Source organism: Rhinoraja longicauda, chromosome 28 (genome assembly GCF_053455715.1).
Source record: "Rhinoraja longicauda isolate Sanriku21f chromosome 28, sRhiLon1.1, whole genome shotgun sequence".
Classification (NCBI taxonomy): Eukaryota; Metazoa; Chordata; class Chondrichthyes; order Rajiformes; family Arhynchobatidae; genus Rhinoraja; species Rhinoraja longicauda.
This window is the reverse complement of record NC_135980.1, coordinates 10,622,947-10,641,049: the sequence shown is the minus strand read 5'-3', so window position 1 is coordinate 10,641,049 and position 18,103 is coordinate 10,622,947. Positions and strand designations below refer to the sequence as shown.

General features: G+C 44.3%; 1 pseudogene across 1 annotated transcript; it reads left to right on the top strand.

The window, feature by feature from the left end:
• The first annotated feature begins 3,367 nt into the window (after positions 1 to 3,367).
• Positions 3,368 to 13,983, top strand: LOC144607089 (phospholipid hydroperoxide glutathione peroxidase GPX4-like; annotated as a pseudogene). Its single transcript, XR_013549054.1, has 7 exons — positions 3,368 to 3,898; positions 8,054 to 8,148; positions 10,421 to 10,565; positions 11,518 to 11,669; positions 12,571 to 12,595; positions 12,713 to 12,772; positions 13,703 to 13,983. The product of XR_013549054.1 is annotated as a phospholipid hydroperoxide glutathione peroxidase GPX4-like (transcript).
• Positions 13,984 to 18,103: the final 4,120 nt, after the last annotated feature.

Genomic DNA, 18,103 nt, shown 5'->3' with positions numbered 1-18,103 from the left:
TCAGAGCCGCCCCGCCGAGCGCTGGTCTGTGACGTCAGCCGCTCCGCCGCGCAGACTCAGAGCCGCCCCGCCGAGCGCTGGTCTGTGACGTCAGCCGCACCGCCGCACAGACTCAGTTCGGCGCCGCCCGGCCCGGTCTGTGACGTCAGTCGCTCCGCTGCGCAGACTCAGATCGGCGCCGCCCGGCCAGGCCTGTGACGTCAGCCGCTCCGCCGCGCAGTCTCTGAGCCGCTCCGCCGCGCAGTCTCTGAGCCGCCCCGCGGTAGGTTCGCGCGTGCGCGGTGCGTGCTGGTCGACAGGCACATGACTTGATGTTCTTCAGGTTCTTCTGGTTGAACATCACAAGGCAGAAATGCTGAAAGTTGTTTTCCAAGTTGGAAATTGTTTTGCTGCGTGTATGCACAGTGTGCTTTTATATAGTGGAAGGGGTGGTAAAGCACGCGTGGGATCTGCTTGCCTGCATTAATGTGGATATTGAGTAGCTGAGTGTAGCTGCATGAGTACTGAGCAGTCCTGAGCTACCATCTATCTCATTGGAGACCCTTGCTTGGACAGTCTTTGATCGGACTTTACTGAACTTTATCTTGCACTAAACATCAAAGGATTAGATTGGGTAGACGCACAGAGACTCTTGCCCAGAGTAGGGAAATCGAGAACCAGAGGACATAGGTTTTAAGTGAAGGGGAACATTTAATAGGAACCTGATGGGTAACTTTTTCACACAAAGGGTGGTGGGTGTATGGAATGAGCTATACATTAGTTAGTTAAAGCAGGTACTGTCACAACATTTGAGAAACATTTAAGTACATGGATAGAACAGGTTTAGAGGAATATGGGCCAAATGCAGGCAGGTGGGTCTAGTGGAGATGGAACATGTTGCTTGTTGTAGGCAAGTTGGGCCGAAGGGCCTGTTTCCACGCTGTATGGCTCTATGACTAAGACTCAGCAGATACATATGTCAGTGATATTTGAAGATTGGCCAGGGCGTGCCTCTATTTTTTGTGAAACTAATAAAAAGTGAGGTGTAAGCATAGTAAATATCTCTTGAAAGCCTGAAAACTGTGCTCAGTCCTTTAACTATAAAAAGCTAACTTTCCGGTAAACGTTTATATTAAAGTTTCATCTAAAAATAACAAAGAAATAAGGCTTCCCCTCAGCTTGATGACAGAAATCTGATAGTGTTTTCCAGGCTTTTGTTAGTAATTTTGTTCTTAGTGCCTCTGTAATCATGTGGACTGCTGCATAAAACAAAAACATACTTTCTTATCCATTGCTTCCTAAAGGGAAGCAGACTCCCTCAGTTTTTACTTAAGATAACGTAACATTTTAAATGGTTAGCTTTTTTCTGATCTCCTTTACATATGTTTTCATTTTGTGGCCACATGATTATACCTTCTTTGCATATTCGTACATTAATTAAAAGTATATTTATAGTAATCTGTCAGTGATCAAGGAACTGGTGGAATCAACTCAGCCGATTAAATTCAAACTAATTTCTCAGAACTGGGTATTGATGTCTGTACAACATCCTTATTACAGATATTGATGTGTGCCTAATCATAGAAAAATTCAATGTTTGATCTTTGTAACCCTTTGCTAAAGATTTCATTAACTTATTACAAATATAGAATGACTGAACATTTTAATATTCCAACTAACATCTGGTCAGACTCACACAACCCTGGCCACACTCTCATTTCACTCCTGCCATCGGGAAGAAGGTATAGGAGTCTGAAAACTAACATCCAGGTTCTGGAACGGCTTCTTCCTAACAACCATCAGGCTATTGAACACTATGACTCCAACTAAACTTCAAACTGCTGGGGTTGCATTAGGAACTTTGGGCTTTGTTTTGTTTTTGTACTATATATTTATTTATTTATTGAACTTTTATTTCTGTTTGTTAATATATTATCTATTGAGAACTGTGCTTACAAACCTGTGGTGCTGCTGCTAGTAATAATTTCATTGTTCCATTTTGGTACATATGACAATAAAACACTCTTGACTCTCTAGTAAGAGGGTGTGCATAAATTCAACTCTATACTTTGACTTTCCTCAGAGATGGCTAAGATATTAAAACCATTCTGTGGCCTGCAACCACAACAGCCTGACCGCGGGAGAAGACGGCAGGAGAAGGGAAAGACATTGTGGCCTTCCATCACAGTGAGGAGAGGACTGGAGGAGACTCACTGTGATGGATGTTTCTTTGATGGATGTTTCTTTTTTTGTGTGTTTTTGGGGTTGTGTAATTTTAATGCCTATTTAATGCTTTTATTGTTGGACTGTGTTTTTGGGTTTTTTGGGGTTGTGTAATTTTAATGCCTATTTAATGCTTTTATTGTTGGACTGTGGGTGACTGAATTTCGTCCAATATTGGATGACAAATAAAGCTATCTTGAATCTTGAATGACATAAATCTTCACATGGCAATATATTTTCTTGGGTTAAACAGGAGAATGTTTTAAAATAACCATATTATTAATGTTGAAGGTGCTTTGCTACATTCTGCTACGTCCTCCAATATTATCTTACATGTTGTTTAGTTTAGAGATACAGCGAGGAAACAAGCCCTTCGGCCAACCGAGTCCGCGCCGATCCCCGCACTATCCGACACATACTAGGGACAATTTACACATACACCAAGCCAATTAACCTATACTAGACAAAGTGGACCCGTTGGGCCCAAACCTCTCCTGCATTGGTGCAGCACCCTGTCCTCCCCCCTCTCCTCCACCCCCCTCTCCTCAACCCCCTCTCTCCTCAACCCCCTCTCTCCTCAACCCCCTCTCTCCTCAACCCTCTCTCTCCTCAACCCTCTCTCTCCTCAACCCTCTCTCTCCTCAACCCTCTCTCTCCTCAACCCCCCTCCCCTCTTCCAAACTTAAAAATGTGAATAACTTTAAATATATAACACCGATTTCAATAAAAGTACTTGCATTATCACTAAAGTGACAATGGTGGGCCTAAAATTGTCACGCTATCGTGTACCGTTTTGGCTGAAGTTCAGTCACAAACGAGAGTTTTAGTATATAGATAATATATATGCGTCTTCGGAGTGTGGGGGGGAAACCAAAGATCTCGGAGAAAACCCACGCAGTTCACGGGGAGAACGTACAAGGGTAGAACGTGGTCGGGATCGAACCCGGGGCCCGGGGCCCGGGTCTCCAGTGTTGCAAGGCAACCACTCCACCGCTGCGCCACCGTGCCGCCCGGTATTCATGGAGTCAGGTGTGACTTCTGAAAGTCACATGTGCTGAATCTCAAGCCTGCACTGCCCTTCCCTCAGTAGTTCCTTTGACACATTTTTCCCAGGGTGATCTGCAGCCATTGAAGTGGGGCGGCACACACAGCGGCACAGACAGCGGCGGAGGCCCGGGTTGGATGCACCCGGCTGTTGTCTGCCTGCCTGCCTGTCTGTCTGCACGGCCCGGGGGTTGCATGTGCTTCCCCCGTGACCGCGTGGCTTTCCTCCGGATGTTCCGGCTTCTCCCCTCACTTCCACACAAGGACAGTCTGAAGGAGGGCCTGGACCCGAAACGTCGCCCGTTCCTTCTCTCGTGAGTGAGATGCTGCCCGACCCTCTGTCTGAGTGAGCTACTCCAGCATTGCGTGTCCACCTTCAATTTGAACCAGCGTCTGCAGTTGTTTTCCTGCAGGATAATTGGCTAATTCGGTTTTTTTTTTAAAAGAGTAAAGTTGTCCAGAAACTGCTGAAGAATCGGTGACAGTTGTCTAACCCCACCCAGGGGTGGGTGTGGAGGAGGAGGAGGAGGAGGCCCAGCGCTGTAACCCCACCCAGGGGTGGCTCATTTGTCCGGCGATGTTCAATAGCGGCCGAGGCTTCCTCAAGCGAGTCTTATTCCTGGCTCCATCGGCGGTGCGATCGGCAGCAATGGTGAGTGCGCGCCCCCGACCCTCCCTCACTGTGCGCCCCTGATCCCAGGCCCTGTATCGGGGAGGGAGAGGTGTTGTTGCCTGGAGGACAAGCGGGTCGTTCCCAGTCGCTCGCCCGGAGCTGGTAAATGTGGGAGAGGTCGGGGGGAGGGTGTCGCCTGGACTCCGCTCCCCTCGGCCCAGCCGCGGCCCTGCGGTTGCTGTTGTGGTCGTCGCTGGGCCCTGTGCTGTGGACAAGACCAGGACCCTGATCCCCGCAAAAGCCTCAGCCGGTCTCAATTTTGCCCCCTCAGCCGCCTGCTGAAGCAACTGGGTGTGGAAACCGTTCACGGTCTATTCTTTGTCCCTGGGTTTCAGAAGTGAACACTGCGATTAATTGCACTGCGATTAATAACTGCACACTGACAGTTTATCACCTCACAACCCCTCGGGTTAATTATTATATTTTGCACCTTGGTTGCAAAGGAATATTTCGTGGGCCAGTCAAAAATGTAGAAACAAAGAACTGCAGATGCTGCTGGTTACTAATACACCAAAGGACAGAGTGCTGCAGGAACTTAGCGGGGCAGGCAGCATCCTTGAAGAACATGGCGAGGTGGAGACCCTTCTTGAATATGGGAATCGTCACCTATCCATGTTCTGCAGGGATGCTGAGTTCCTCCAGCACTTTCTGCCCTTTTATATATTTCATGCCTCCTTGTATTCAAAATAAATTGAGTTGGGGAAAATTGGTGGGCAAAATTAGAGCACATGGTATTGGAGGTAGGGTACTGACATGGATAGAAAATTGGTTGACAGACAGAAAGCAAAGAGTGGGGATAAATGGGTTCCTTTCAGAATGGCAGGCAGTAACTAGTGGGGTACCGCAAGGCTCGGTGCTGGGACCGCAGCTATTTATAATATACATTAATGACTTGGATGAAGGGATTAAAAGTACCATTAGCAAATTTGCAGATGATACAAAGCTAGGTGGTAGTGTGAACTGTGAGGAAGATGCTATGAGGTTGCAGGGTGACTTGGACAGGTTGTGTGAGTGGGCGGATGCATGGCAGATGCAGTTTAATGTGGATAAGTGTGAGGTTTTCCACTTTGGTGGTAAGAATAGGAAGGCAGAGTATTATCTGAATGGTGTCAAGTTAGGAACAGGGGACGTACAACGAGATCTGGGTGTCCTAGTGCATTAGTCACTGAAAGGAAGCATGCAGGTACAGCAGGCAGTGAAGGAAGCCAATGGAATGTTGGCCTTCATAACAAGAGGAGTTGGGTATAGGAGCAAAGAGGTCCTTCTGCAGTTGTACAGGGCCCTAGTGAGACCGCACCTGGTGTACTGTGTGCAGTTTTGGTCTCCAAATTTGAGGAAGGATATTCTTGCTATTGAGGACATGCAGCGTAGGTTTACTAGGTTAATTCCTGTAATGGCGGGACTGTCATATGTCGAAATGTCATATGTTGAAAGACTGGAGCGACTAGGCTTGTATACACTGGAATTTAGAAGGATGAGAGGAGATCTTATCAAAACGTATAAGATTATTAAGGGGTTGGACACGTTAGAGGCTGGAAACACGTTCCCAATGTTGGGGGAGTCCAGAACAAGGGGCCACAGTTTAAGAATAAGGGGTAGGCCATTTAGAACTGAGATGAGGAAGAACTTTTTCAGTCAGAGAGTTGTGAATTTGTGGAATTCTCTGCCTCAGAAGGCAGTGGAGGCAAATTCTCTGAATGCATTCAAGAGAGAGCTAGATAGAGCTCTTAAGGATAGCGGAGTCAGGGGGTATGGGGAGAAGGCAGGAACGGGGATTGATCAGCTGATTGAGAATGATCAGCCATGATCACATTGAATGGCGGTGCTGGCTCAAAGGGCCGAATGGCCTCCTCCTTGTCTATTGAGTTCTTTCCTAAGAAGGGGCCATGAAATATCCTTGGCAAGGAAAATCCTAAAGCACACCATAAATACATTAGGAGCAAAATGCAAGCCAGGGATCGAGTAGGTCTCTTAGGACCTATCTATGTGTGGAGCCAGGTTATGTGGTGAGGTCCGAAGTGAATACTTCTCAACTGTATTCAGTAAGAAGGGTGTGGCACAGTGCATTCAGATGTGGGTAATCTGGAGCAGATCGGGTGTTAGCTGTCACGGGAAGTGTAAATCCCCAGGTCTGAATGAGATTATCTCACATTGCACTGGAAAGCAAGGGAGGAGATATCTGGCGCCCTGATGAATTTTCGCATCTTTGTTAGCCTCATCTGAGGTGCTTGAATATTGGCAGATGATGTTTTGGGTCAGGACCTTCAGATGTGTTGGAAGACTGGAGGATAGCAAATTTTGTTCCTTTATATGAGCAGGGAGAAGGCAGTGTCAGCAACATTTTGTTTCGTGCCAATCCTGTAAAATGGGATTAAACGGCAGTGATCTTGTGATCTTTTTTGAAGTCAGCAAATATTTCTAGTTTGCCCAAACAAGTCCTTGTTTGTTTAGTTTGATTTGATTTAAATGACAATAACGTGAATTCTTGTCAAGTGTGTTTAATTGTCATGCACTGGGAACAGAATAATGAAATACATGTAGGAAGGAACTGCAGCCGCTGGTTTAAACCAAAGGTAGACACAAAATGCTGGAGTAGTACTGGTCATGGAGTGAATTTCTGTCTGTAATCTAAACGTAAATTTAGTCTAACATTGAGATTAAATGGTATTTGGGATTTGAACTGAAAACATCAGTTGCCCAAGAATAGTTACTGTCCTGGTCACCTACTGACCTTTGATCCTTGATTTTATAATGAGCTGAGTCAGTGGCTTGTGAAAGACTGACCTTTGCACATTTGTATTAAAATACTTTCAGATGGTTGAGCAAGGATGAATGAAGGAAAACAGCGAGGGGGACAGTTCAGATCAGTGACTTTTCATTAGAACTGGAAGAAGTAAGTTTAGAGCAAGAAAAAAAGTGCGTGCAAAAGGGTTAAACGAGCAAAGGGGTGATAGTGCAAGGAAATAGTTTTGAAATGTGAGTGGTTATGTGAAGACTGACTGCATTGAGTATCGAATGTTGCAGTGTGATTGGTCAAAGGATAAGGTGCAATGTGGAGGACCCAAGGCCGTGGAAGTGTTGGATGGGGGTGAAGGATGGGGGGAGGTGAGAGGTAAGGTTATGGATGGGGACTAGAGAGTTTGTGATGAGAGACTATAAGCTTGGGTCATGCTCGTGGACTGAACAGTGCCACCACAACGAGGTCACCTAATCTGCTTTTGCTCTCCATATTATGAAGGAGAACACCCTGTGACTGCAAGGATTTTCTCTGGGTGCTCTGGTTTCCCTCCACACTCCAAAGATCTACAGGATTGTAGGTTTATTGGCTTTGGTAAAATTGTAAACTCTCTACTGTGTAGGGTAGTGCTAGTGTACGGGGTGGGGCGGACGGGCCTGTTTCCGTGCTGTTTGTCCAAAGACTAAACCAGTGCAATGTACTGAATGGAATGAGGTTTGAGCATATTGGTGGTTTACTTGGAGGGTATTTAGACTTTGAACAGTGAGGGGTAAAAAGGCAGCTGCCAGAGTACTGTATATTGTTAAGGAGTTGCTGATAATTCAACATGCGGCGTTGCAGAAACAACCGCCTTCGCTGCCTTGCCATCAGCTAGTAATCTCCAAACTGGGAAAGATAAAAGGTTTTGAGTTTTAACTCCTGTGTTGGTGCTGACTGGATCCATATTCGTATTCAAAAATAGTATTAAATGGTTTTAAAATGTGGCTAACAAAGGATGCAATTAAGGTAGAGATGTTGCAGGAAAGATTTGCAGGAATGTTGTCTGCCCGGGTGGACTAGAGCTACAAGGAGTGATTCGATCTGCTGAAAATGTTCTCTCTGGAGTGAAGGAGGTGTGACTTGAGAGGTTTCAAATAGAAGTGGTGGGTGTACAGAACAAGCTACCAGAGGAAGCAGTAGGGTGTAATTACTATATTGAAAATATATTGGGACAGATACATTGATATAAAGGTTTGGAGGAATGCAGGGAAATAAGATTTGCATTGACAAGGATCTTGGTTGGCATGGATGAGTTAGGCTGAAGGGCCTGTTCCATGCTGTCTATCTCTGAATTGAAACGGATTATATGTTTTGACATGTACGTTTTGATATGTTTTAAAATTCTAAATCTCTTGCAGAGTGCAAAGCCAGAAGATTGGCATAAGGCCAAAAGCATTTATGAGTTTAATGCCAAAGACATAGATGGCAATGACATCCCTTTGGAAAAATACATGTGAGTTTGTTGTTCAGTATCTGAATTGAATTGAATACGTTTATTGGCCAAGTATGTACGCATACAAGGAATGTGCCGCTCGCAAGTAACAACACGAACATACTGTAAACAATTAAGAATAAAGCATAAAACATTAACAATAAAACATTATAGTTTAAACATGTGAATGAAATAAAACAGAGCAAAAGGAGGCTACAGACTTTTGATTATTGAGTAGAGCTACTGCTCGTGGGAAAAAAGCTATTTGTATGTTTGGCTGTGGTGGCTTTGACAGTCCAGAGTGGCTTTCTAGAGGGAAGTGCTTCAAAGAGTTTGTGGCCAGGGTGAGAGGGGTCAGAGATGATCTTACCCGCTTACTTCCTGGTCCTTGCAGTGTACAGTTTGTCAATTGGGGGGGGGGGGGGGGGGGGGGGGGAGGGATTCGTTGCAGCCGCCGGATATTGTGCTTGGTGGCTGAGCCAAACCAGACTATGATGGAGAAGGTGAGGACAGACTCTACGATGGCAGTGTAGAACTGGACCATCATTGCCTGTGGCAGTTTGTGTTTCCTCATCTGCTGCAGGAAGTACATCCTCTGTTGGGCCTTTTTGACTGGAGTCGATGGTGGCCCCCCATTTAAGGTCCCTGGAGATGATGGTTCCAAGGAACTTAAATGACTCCACAGATGTGACTGTGGTGTTGTTGATGGGGAGTGGAGGGGGAGCTCTCCTAAAGTCTACTATCTCAATCCTAATTAATAGGCTGTAATGAACATCCGGTAAAATTTGCTTCACGCTTCTGTTTGAATATCTGTACCCAGGCAGTTGTGTTGCTGCCTCCACTCCAAGAACCTGTGTTCAATCCTGACCTCGCTGCTGTCTTTGTAAAGTTTATTTCCTCCCATATTCCAAAGATGTAATGATGGGGCAAATTGCCCCATCACAGGAGATTAACAGCAAAAGGAATCAAAGGAATCAAATGAGCGTGCATGGGGGAGTAAATTTCATGGAATAAGGGAAATTAAAGGAAGAATGGGATTGACTGGGAGCTGGCATTGACTCCTTTGGCCCAAACAGTAGTCTCCAATGTTGTCAGACACTGTAGAACATGTGAGAGTGCAAGAAAACTTGAACTGTAATTGCCCCATCTAAAATGGCTGGTGTGATAAATGATTTGCAGGTCCCCGAACTAATGCAATTTGCCACAAACTCAGCCTACTTTGGGCTTGCACATAACAGGAAAAGGCAACCTTTTAAAGCTACTGTGGGTTTTTGGATGGGATCTCAACCATAGTCTTCTCTTGCCGGATGTCTTGCAATGAAATGAGGCAGGCGGATCCCTCTTGCTCCCTACACTGCACCATTCTCATGTAGGAATGTTAACAGTGAGTGGCGTTTTCATGATAAACTGTAATCAGTTTAGAATTAACGACCCTGTAGAACCTTTGGCCCAAATCTTATCATTAACAAGCTAGCTGGTCTGTAACCATTCATTGTTTTTAAGTTCTTGAAGGCTGAATATTTCTGCTGCTTTGAAATCTTTCATGTACACAAATCCCAAAGGGAGCATTTGAGAAGATGCGGCGTGGATCAGAAAGGCATCAATTGTCTATATGGGTCCAAAAGGAAGGAGCGGTAATTCAGAGAATAAATGTAATGCGTAGGAAGGAACTGCAGATGTTGGTTTAAACTGAAGATAGACACAAAGAGCTGGAGTAACTCAGCGGGACAGGCAGCATCTCTGGAGAGAAGGAATGTCTGAAGAAGGGTCTCGACCCAAAATCTCACCCATTCCTTCTCTCCATAAATGTAATGTAGTATACACTGGAAGTACGAGTACGTAAGTCTAAATGGTAGGATCTTTAGTGATTGTAGGTATATTCAGACCCCTGGGTTCATTTCCAAAAATCTTTGAAGTTGTCACGATAAATAGTCGAGGCTTCTTTAAAACTATACTGCATGCTTGCTTTTAATACAAGGAAGTTATGAGAGGTTGTATACTCTTTCTACATAGTGTTGTTACAAGTTTATTTAGCTTTCAAACTGGTTGGATCTCAAAATCTTTGAGCAAGTTTTAACATGCCAGATTTTTGTTGGGCACTTTAGCTGTGACCTTGGATTTTTTGAGATTGCAAAATTGTAGTGTTTTGTCTGGTCTTTGTGTTTGCGAGTTGGAACATGCAATGGTTTATATGATAACTGCCCTGAAATGTAGTTCACAGTTTATTTCTATTGACTCTTCTCGCTGCCCCAAAAAAGTGGTCTTTTAAAATCTGTCTCTTTTTCTGTTTTAGGGGATTTGTCTGCATCATCACAAATGTAGCCTCCAAATGAGGAAAGACCTCCGTAAACTATACTCAGTTTACTGAGATGTATACTCGGTACTCTGAGAAAGATTTACGGATTTTGGCTTTTCCTTGCAATCAGTTTGGCAAGCAGGTAAGCTCTGGGGAAATGCAGCAAACTTGCTTGTTTCTTGTCATAAGAGTCATACGGCGTCGAAACAGGCCCCTCGGCCCAACTTGCTCACAACGATCAACATGTCCCATCCACACTAGTCCTACCTACCTGAATTTTCACCCTTATTGCTCCAAACCCATCCTATCCATGTATCTGTCTAAATATTTCTTAAATGTTGCGATAGTATCTGCCTCAACTACATCCTCTGGCAGCTCATTTCATGCTCCCACCACCCTTTATGTTGAAAAAAAGTGTCACCCCTCGGGTTCCCATTAAATCTTTCCCCCTCACCTGAAATCGATGTTCTCTGGTTCTCGATTTCGCTACTTTAGGTAAACACACAAGTCTCTTGCCCAATCTATTTCTCTCATGATTTTGTACACTTCTATATGATTACTCCTCATCCCCCTGTGCTCCAAGAAATAGAGTCCTAATCTGCTCAACCGCTCTCTATTGCTCAGGCCCTTGAACCCTGGCAACATCCTCGTAAAAGTGCTTGTGCATTTGTTACATCCTTGTACTTAAATGCATTCTCCTGGTGGATGAAGGATGCTGATCTTTCATAACTACAAGCTGGGCTTAAAACAATGTCTACATTCAAAACTCTGGATTTCCATCTTTCACAACATAATTTCTGTTCGTGATTGGATTTAAATAATTATCAGCACCAGATTTTAATTAGAAACTGGCTTTTAAAATTGGGTTTTACGACTTGTCACATTTGAGTATTAGTTTTGACCATATAGACCAAGTAATTCAGACCAATTCTATCACAAAAGACTGTACATAGATGAGATGCCCTGAAATTCAGCAAATCCTGATGTAAACATTAAAATCAAAAGACTTCATCTCAATTTTGCAGTTTGTTTAGAAAACTACATTTAATGAAAATGTCAAATGTTGTTGGAACTAATGTGAATCCTGTTTACAGGAGCCTGGAAATGAGGAACAAATCAAAGAATTTGCAAATAGTTATCATGTAAAGTTCAACATGTTCAGCAAGGTTGATGTGAATGGAGACCGTGCTTCCCCTCTCTGGAAGTGGATGAAGGATCAGCCAAAAGGAAAAGGGCTTCTGGGGAAGTATGTATCCATCTTAAAGTGACAAGATTCCGTTTGAAGGAGTCATAGTCACACGGTGTAGAAATAGGCCCTTCAGCCCAATTTGCCTATGTCGACTAATATGCCCCATCTACACTAGCCCCATCTACACTAGCCCCACCTGCCTGCATTTGGCCCATATCCCTCTAAACCTATCCTATCCACGTACTTGTCTAAATGTTTTTTTAATGTTGTGATAGCACCTGCCTCAACTACCTCCCCTGGCAGCTCATTCCATATGCCTACACCTTTTGCATGTAAAGAAAAAAAGTTGCCCCTCAGGTTCCTATTAAATCTTTCACCCCTCCCTATAAACTATGTCCTCTGGTTCGTGATTCCCCTACTCTGGGTGAAAGACACTATGCATTTACCCCATCTATCCGTCTCATGATCTTGTACACCTCTAAGATCAGCCCAGCACTCGAAGGAATAAAGTCCTAGCATGCACGACCTCTCCTTATAGCTCAGGCTCGCATGTCCTGGAAACATCCTCGTAAATCGTCTCTGCACCCTTTGCAGTTTAACATCCTCTTTCTGATAAGTGACCAAAACTGAACACAATATTCTAAATGTGGCTTCATCAATGTGAGGGCCAGGATAATAATTTTAGTAGCTGATACCTTTTTACTGGGGAGAGTGGGATTAGAAAACCTTTGCCTGTAGTCTGGTGCATTGCTCTTTCCCTGTAAGCCTTCTGATTCAAAATACCATGGTGGTGGCGGCTTATGATGTAATGCATAGGTGAAAGCTACACTCCAGTTAAGGAAGCTACTGCTGATATTTAAAATATTGGGATCATTTGACAAATAAAATCAATGGGATTACTTAAAATGATGAGAAATGCTTTCAAGAAAATCAAAATCTCCCATTTTTATCTTCACAGTGCTATCAAATGGAACTTCACCAAGGTATGTGGTGTGTGAGTGCAGAACTTGCAATAAACAAATCTGGATAATATTGAACATTTTGCACACAGTATTGTAGTGATGGTCTTGGGTGACTTAGTGACTTCTCTTTATTTCTAGTTTCTTATTAACAAAGAAGGGCATGTTGTCAAGCGGTATTCTCCTATGGATGATCCTGTGGTAAGTACATTTAAACTAAGTTCTTCATGGAAAATGTATAGTACATCACCTTCTTTGTGTACACAACACCCACTGACTGCTCTGTCCAAACAGATGGAATGCTTTAAAGTAACAACTACAATTAAAGCCTGCTCAATGTACGACTTGAAATACACCTGACCTTTTCTACTGTGCTACTTCAAATAGTTGCCCCTTTCTGATCACCCAGACCAGTGTTCCTGATCACTAAAGTATTGCCCAAAGTGGATGGTTAAATGCTCATGAAGACTAGTTCTGTAGGAGCGATGAATAGTGCCAGCTAACTTAGAAACGTAGCTGACAAACAGCTGTAGCAGAAGGATCTGCCTGATTCAGACGGTCGCTCCTTGTGAGGACTCAATCTTGTCTTCATCCGAGGACATTCTCCATTGTGTGGCCCTTTCATTATGGCAAGTTTAGATCTTGCACCTTAAAATGGTAACTCCAGGAAGTGCCGCGAGAAGTGGCAAGGTACTTAACTTGTAATTGTCTGGGTTAATGTCACTACAGTTGAGAATGGGAACTAGCCCATTGAAATGCAAGGGGAGCAGCTGCAATGATGTGGCATATTTGTAGCTGTGACACATGGCGATGTGCAGGCTGTGGACTACTTGGTGATCCCACAAATCGTGAACAAATGGTAAAGGAGACAGCCCCAATGACGCTGCCACCTTTGGAGAGCCCAGCAAACGAGGTTGATGCATTTATAAAATGGCGTTAGCCTTCAGGGCCAAGGGAAGTAGATTATCCACCCGAACCAATTGGTGAAATGGTTTCGGTGATCTTTGGAAAGTAATCTTATAGTAAAAATTTCCCTTGGATGTTGAGTGCAGAAGATGTTGTAACCTAGTACTGAGAATGATCGAACTAGTCCTGAGCGAATGTAACATCCTCCAATTTTGTTTCAAACAGGTGATTGAAAAGGATCTCGCGCAATATTTATAAAAACAGTAGAAATGGTTGATGGAATTTGAACTCGATGTGGTGAATTTTTAATCCTGGCCAATGATGGCCCGCTGGTAAACCTGCTGCAGGGACAGTGGACCTGATGATGCCTGCATCCCGGGGGGAATTCTGAACACATTGTGTTTCTTGGCAAATCTGTGCTGTATATTCCATTAACAATGACAATTGTACAGAACTACCTTGCACTGTTGAATTCCTTAATAATGGCAATAAATCATAACACTCAAGCAATCTTTGAAGTTCATTGTCTTGACCACATTTCAGAATAGTATTTCTTTTTTTTTTGCTTTCCCTTTCATTGAAATCCAAACTTATTGCTTTACTCAATGCTGTGACACATCCCAAATCTCTTCCCACAACCCTATGTGAATTTTGTCAGCCTTCTTGTGCAATTGGCCTCATGGTAAGAAGCAGAGGGTAGTGATGGAAGGTTGTGACAAGAGGTGTGCATCAGGGATGGGTGTTAAACCTATTGCTATTTGTCACATATACAGTGCCCTCCATAATGTTTGGGACAAAGACCTATCATTTATTTATTTGCCTCTGCACTCCACAATTTGAGATTTGTAATAGAAAAAAATCATATGTGGTTAAAGTGCATTGTCAGATTTTTTTAAAGGCCATTTTTATACATTTTGGTTTCGCCGTGTAGAAATTACTGCTGTGTTTATACATAGTCCCCCCATTTCAGGGCACCATAATGTTTGGGACACATGGCTTCACAGGCATTTGTAATTGCTCGGGTGCGTTTGCTTCCTTAATGCAGGTATAAGAGAGCTCTCAGCACCTAGTCTTTCCATCACCGTTGGAAACTTTTATTGCTGTTTATCAACACGAGGACCAAAGTTGTGCCAATGAAAGTCAAAGAAGCCATTATGAGACTGAGAAACAAGAATAAAACTTAGAGACATCAGCCAAACCTTAGGCTTACCAAAATCAACTGTTTGGAACATCATTAAGAAGAAAGAGAGCACTGGTGAGCTTACTAATCGCAAAGGGACTGGCAGGCCAAGGAAGACCTCCACAGCTGATGACAGAGGAATTCTCTCCATAATAATAAAAAATCCCCAAACACCTGTCCGACAGATCAGAAACACTCTTCAGGAGTAAGGTGTGGATTTGTCAAGGACCACTGCCTGCAGAAGACTTCATGAACAAATACAGAGGCTACACTCCAAGATGCAAACCACTAGCACATATTCTTGCTATCGAGTGCGGGCAGCGTAGGTTTACTAGGTTAATTCCCGGAATGGCGAGACTATCATGTTGAAAGACTGGAGCGACTAGGCTTGTATACACTGGAATTTAGAAGGATGAGAGGAGGGAAGGAACTGCCCAAGATCCAAAGCATACCACCTCATCTGTGAAACACGGTGGTGTTATGACCTAGGCATGTATGGCTGCTGAAGGTACTGGCTCACTTATCTTCATTGATGATACAACTGCTGATGGTGGTAGCATAATGAATTCTGAAGTGTAGAAACACATCCTATCTGCTCAAGTTCAAACAAATGCCCCAACTTATTGGCTGGCGCTTCATTCTACAGCAAGACAATGATCCCAAACAAATGAGTTTTTCAAAGCTAAAAAATAGTCAATACTTGAGTAGCCAAGTCAATCACCCGATCTGAACCCAATTGAGCATGTCTTTTAAAAGCAGAAGAGATAACTGAAGGGTACTAGCCCCCAAAACAAGCTTCTAAAGATGGCTGAAATACAGGCCTGGCAGAGCATCACCAGAGAAGACACCCAGCAACTGGTGATGTCCATGAATTGCAGACTTCAAGCAGTCATTGCATGCAAATGGTAGGCAACACAACATGACTACTTTCATTTACATGACATTGCTGTGTCCCAAACATTATGGTGCCCTGAAATGGGGGAGACTATGTATAAACACTGCTGTAATTTCTACATGGTGAAACCAAAATGTCAGATTTTAATAAGGCCTTTTTAATACAATGTGCACTTTAGCCACATGTGATTTTCTATTACAAATCCCAAATTGTGGAGTACAGAGGCAAATAAATAAATGATGGGCATTGTATCAACAATTTGGATATGAATGTTCACATTAGCATCTTGGCATCACATATGTCTGTAACATGCCACTGCACCTCAAAAGGATAATTTTAGAACTTCATAAATCTGGATTAAGGTCAAGATATAAATATTTAAACTACAACCTACCCCATGCCAGCTTTTAAGGATGTGAGAAGCAATTTGTTCCTAGGATGAATGTTATGAACTGTTCTCTCAAGGTGCAGCCAGCTGCTAGTTTAGTCAAAGCCAGCTTAGAGGCAAAGACAAGATCCCTTGTGCCACTGTGGGTGGGGATGGAATCCTTTCAACATGACTCGGAGAGCTTTCCCCACTCTTTCACTATAACAAATGTAATTCTTGCTTGTGGTCCCTTTTAGAACCTGGTGTCTGATGGAGCTTGGGTTGGTGATCTGGGGAGGGAAAATAATGTAACCTATGCAATCACATTACTATAGGAGAAATCCAGAGTCAAGTTCAAATCCTGCCTTGTCACCCATGGAATTGAAAATTAAAATGTTGGGAGTTGTGAGGGCAGGAAAGAGGAACTAATCTTGGTAACAATGACCAATGGCAAAAAAAACGCCATCTGATTCATCAATTCACCAGGTGCTTCAGGGGAGAAACTGCCATCCTACTCTGTCCTGCTTGTAACTCCAGACTCACAGTGCGGTTGACTCTTAAATGCCCTCTAGTGGCCGATCAATGTACTCAGTTGTATCATTATTTTTCAAACAGGAGTAAGACTGGATTGCTGAGCTTGCAACCAAATTCTCATACATTGAGGTGGTAGCCCTGTCGTGGACTGAACTGTTTGGGTCTTGAAGGACAGATCTGTCAGACTTGGTCTGGGGCAGGTGGTGAATGAACAGACCAATACTACGAATAAATCTTGCTCAAGGATGCCAAAGCGTCCTACAAGAGGAAGATTGAGGACCACTTTACCAACAATGACCCACGGCGGGTATGGCAAGGCATCCAGCACATCACCAACTACAAGACCAGCAACCGCACGACTGCCGACGGCGACGCCTCGCTGGCAGAGGAACTTAACTGTTTCTTTGCTCGTTTCGAGGTGAAAGCTGCAGTGGCAGACATAACACCCTCTCCAGCACCTGACAGCAACACCTTCACTGTGCAGGAGTATGATGTCAAGTCAAGTCAAGTCAATTTTATTTGTATAGCACATTTAAAAACAACCCACGTTGACCAAAGTGCTGTACATCTGATTAGGTTCCAATGGAAAAAAAAATGAAACATACAGTAGCATGCAAACAGTTCACAGCGCCTCCTCAATGAGCCTCAAACGCTAGGGAGTAGAAATAGGTTTTGAGCCTGGACTTAAAGGAATCGATGGAGGGGGCAGTTCTGATGGGGAGAGGGATGCTGTTCCAGTGTCTAGGAGCTGCAACCGCAAAAGCGCGGTCACCCCTGAGCTTAAGCTGATGTTAAGCGCGTGCTCAGAGCAGTGAATCCCAGGAAAGCTGCAGGCCCCGATTGTGTGACGGGCAGAGTGCTGAGGGAATGTGCAGACCAATTATGAGGTCTTCACAAAAATCTTCAACTTGTCCCTTTTAAAATCCACCATCCCTCCCTGCCTGAAGTCCGCCACAATCATCCCACTGCCGAAAAAGTCTGTCATCAGCGGCCTTAACGACTACCGTCCGGTAGCACTCACACCGGTCATCACAAAGTGCTTCGAGAGACTGGTCCTGCAGCACATCAAAGCCAGCCTCCCACCCACCTTCGACCCATACCAGTTTGCCTACAGAGCAAATAGGTCTACAGGGGATGCCATCGACACTGCTCTTCACACTGCACTGACCCACCTTGAACACCAGGGGAGCTATGTGAGGATGCTCTTCCTCGACTTCAGCTCTGCCTTTAACACGGTCATCCCGAGCAGACTGGTCACCAAACTTTCTGACCTTGGATTTTCCCAAACCATCTGCCAATGGATCAAGGACTTCCTGACCAACCGCCCCCAGACCGTCAAAATAGGCCCTCACCTCTCCTCCACCATTACACTGAGCACCGGCTCACCACAGGGCTGTGTGTTGAACCCCATCCTTTACTCCCTCTACACTCACGACTGCGCCCCCACCCATCCCACCAACACCATCATCAAGTTCGCGGATGACACGACTGTGGTTGGACTCATCTCAGGAGGAGATGAGACAGCCTACAGGGATGAAATCCAAAGGCTGGCAGCATGGTGTTCAGTGAACAATCTGGTCCTGAACTCCTCCAAAACAAAGGAACTTATAATAGACTTCAGGAAAACCAGTGCAGAACACGACCCACTCT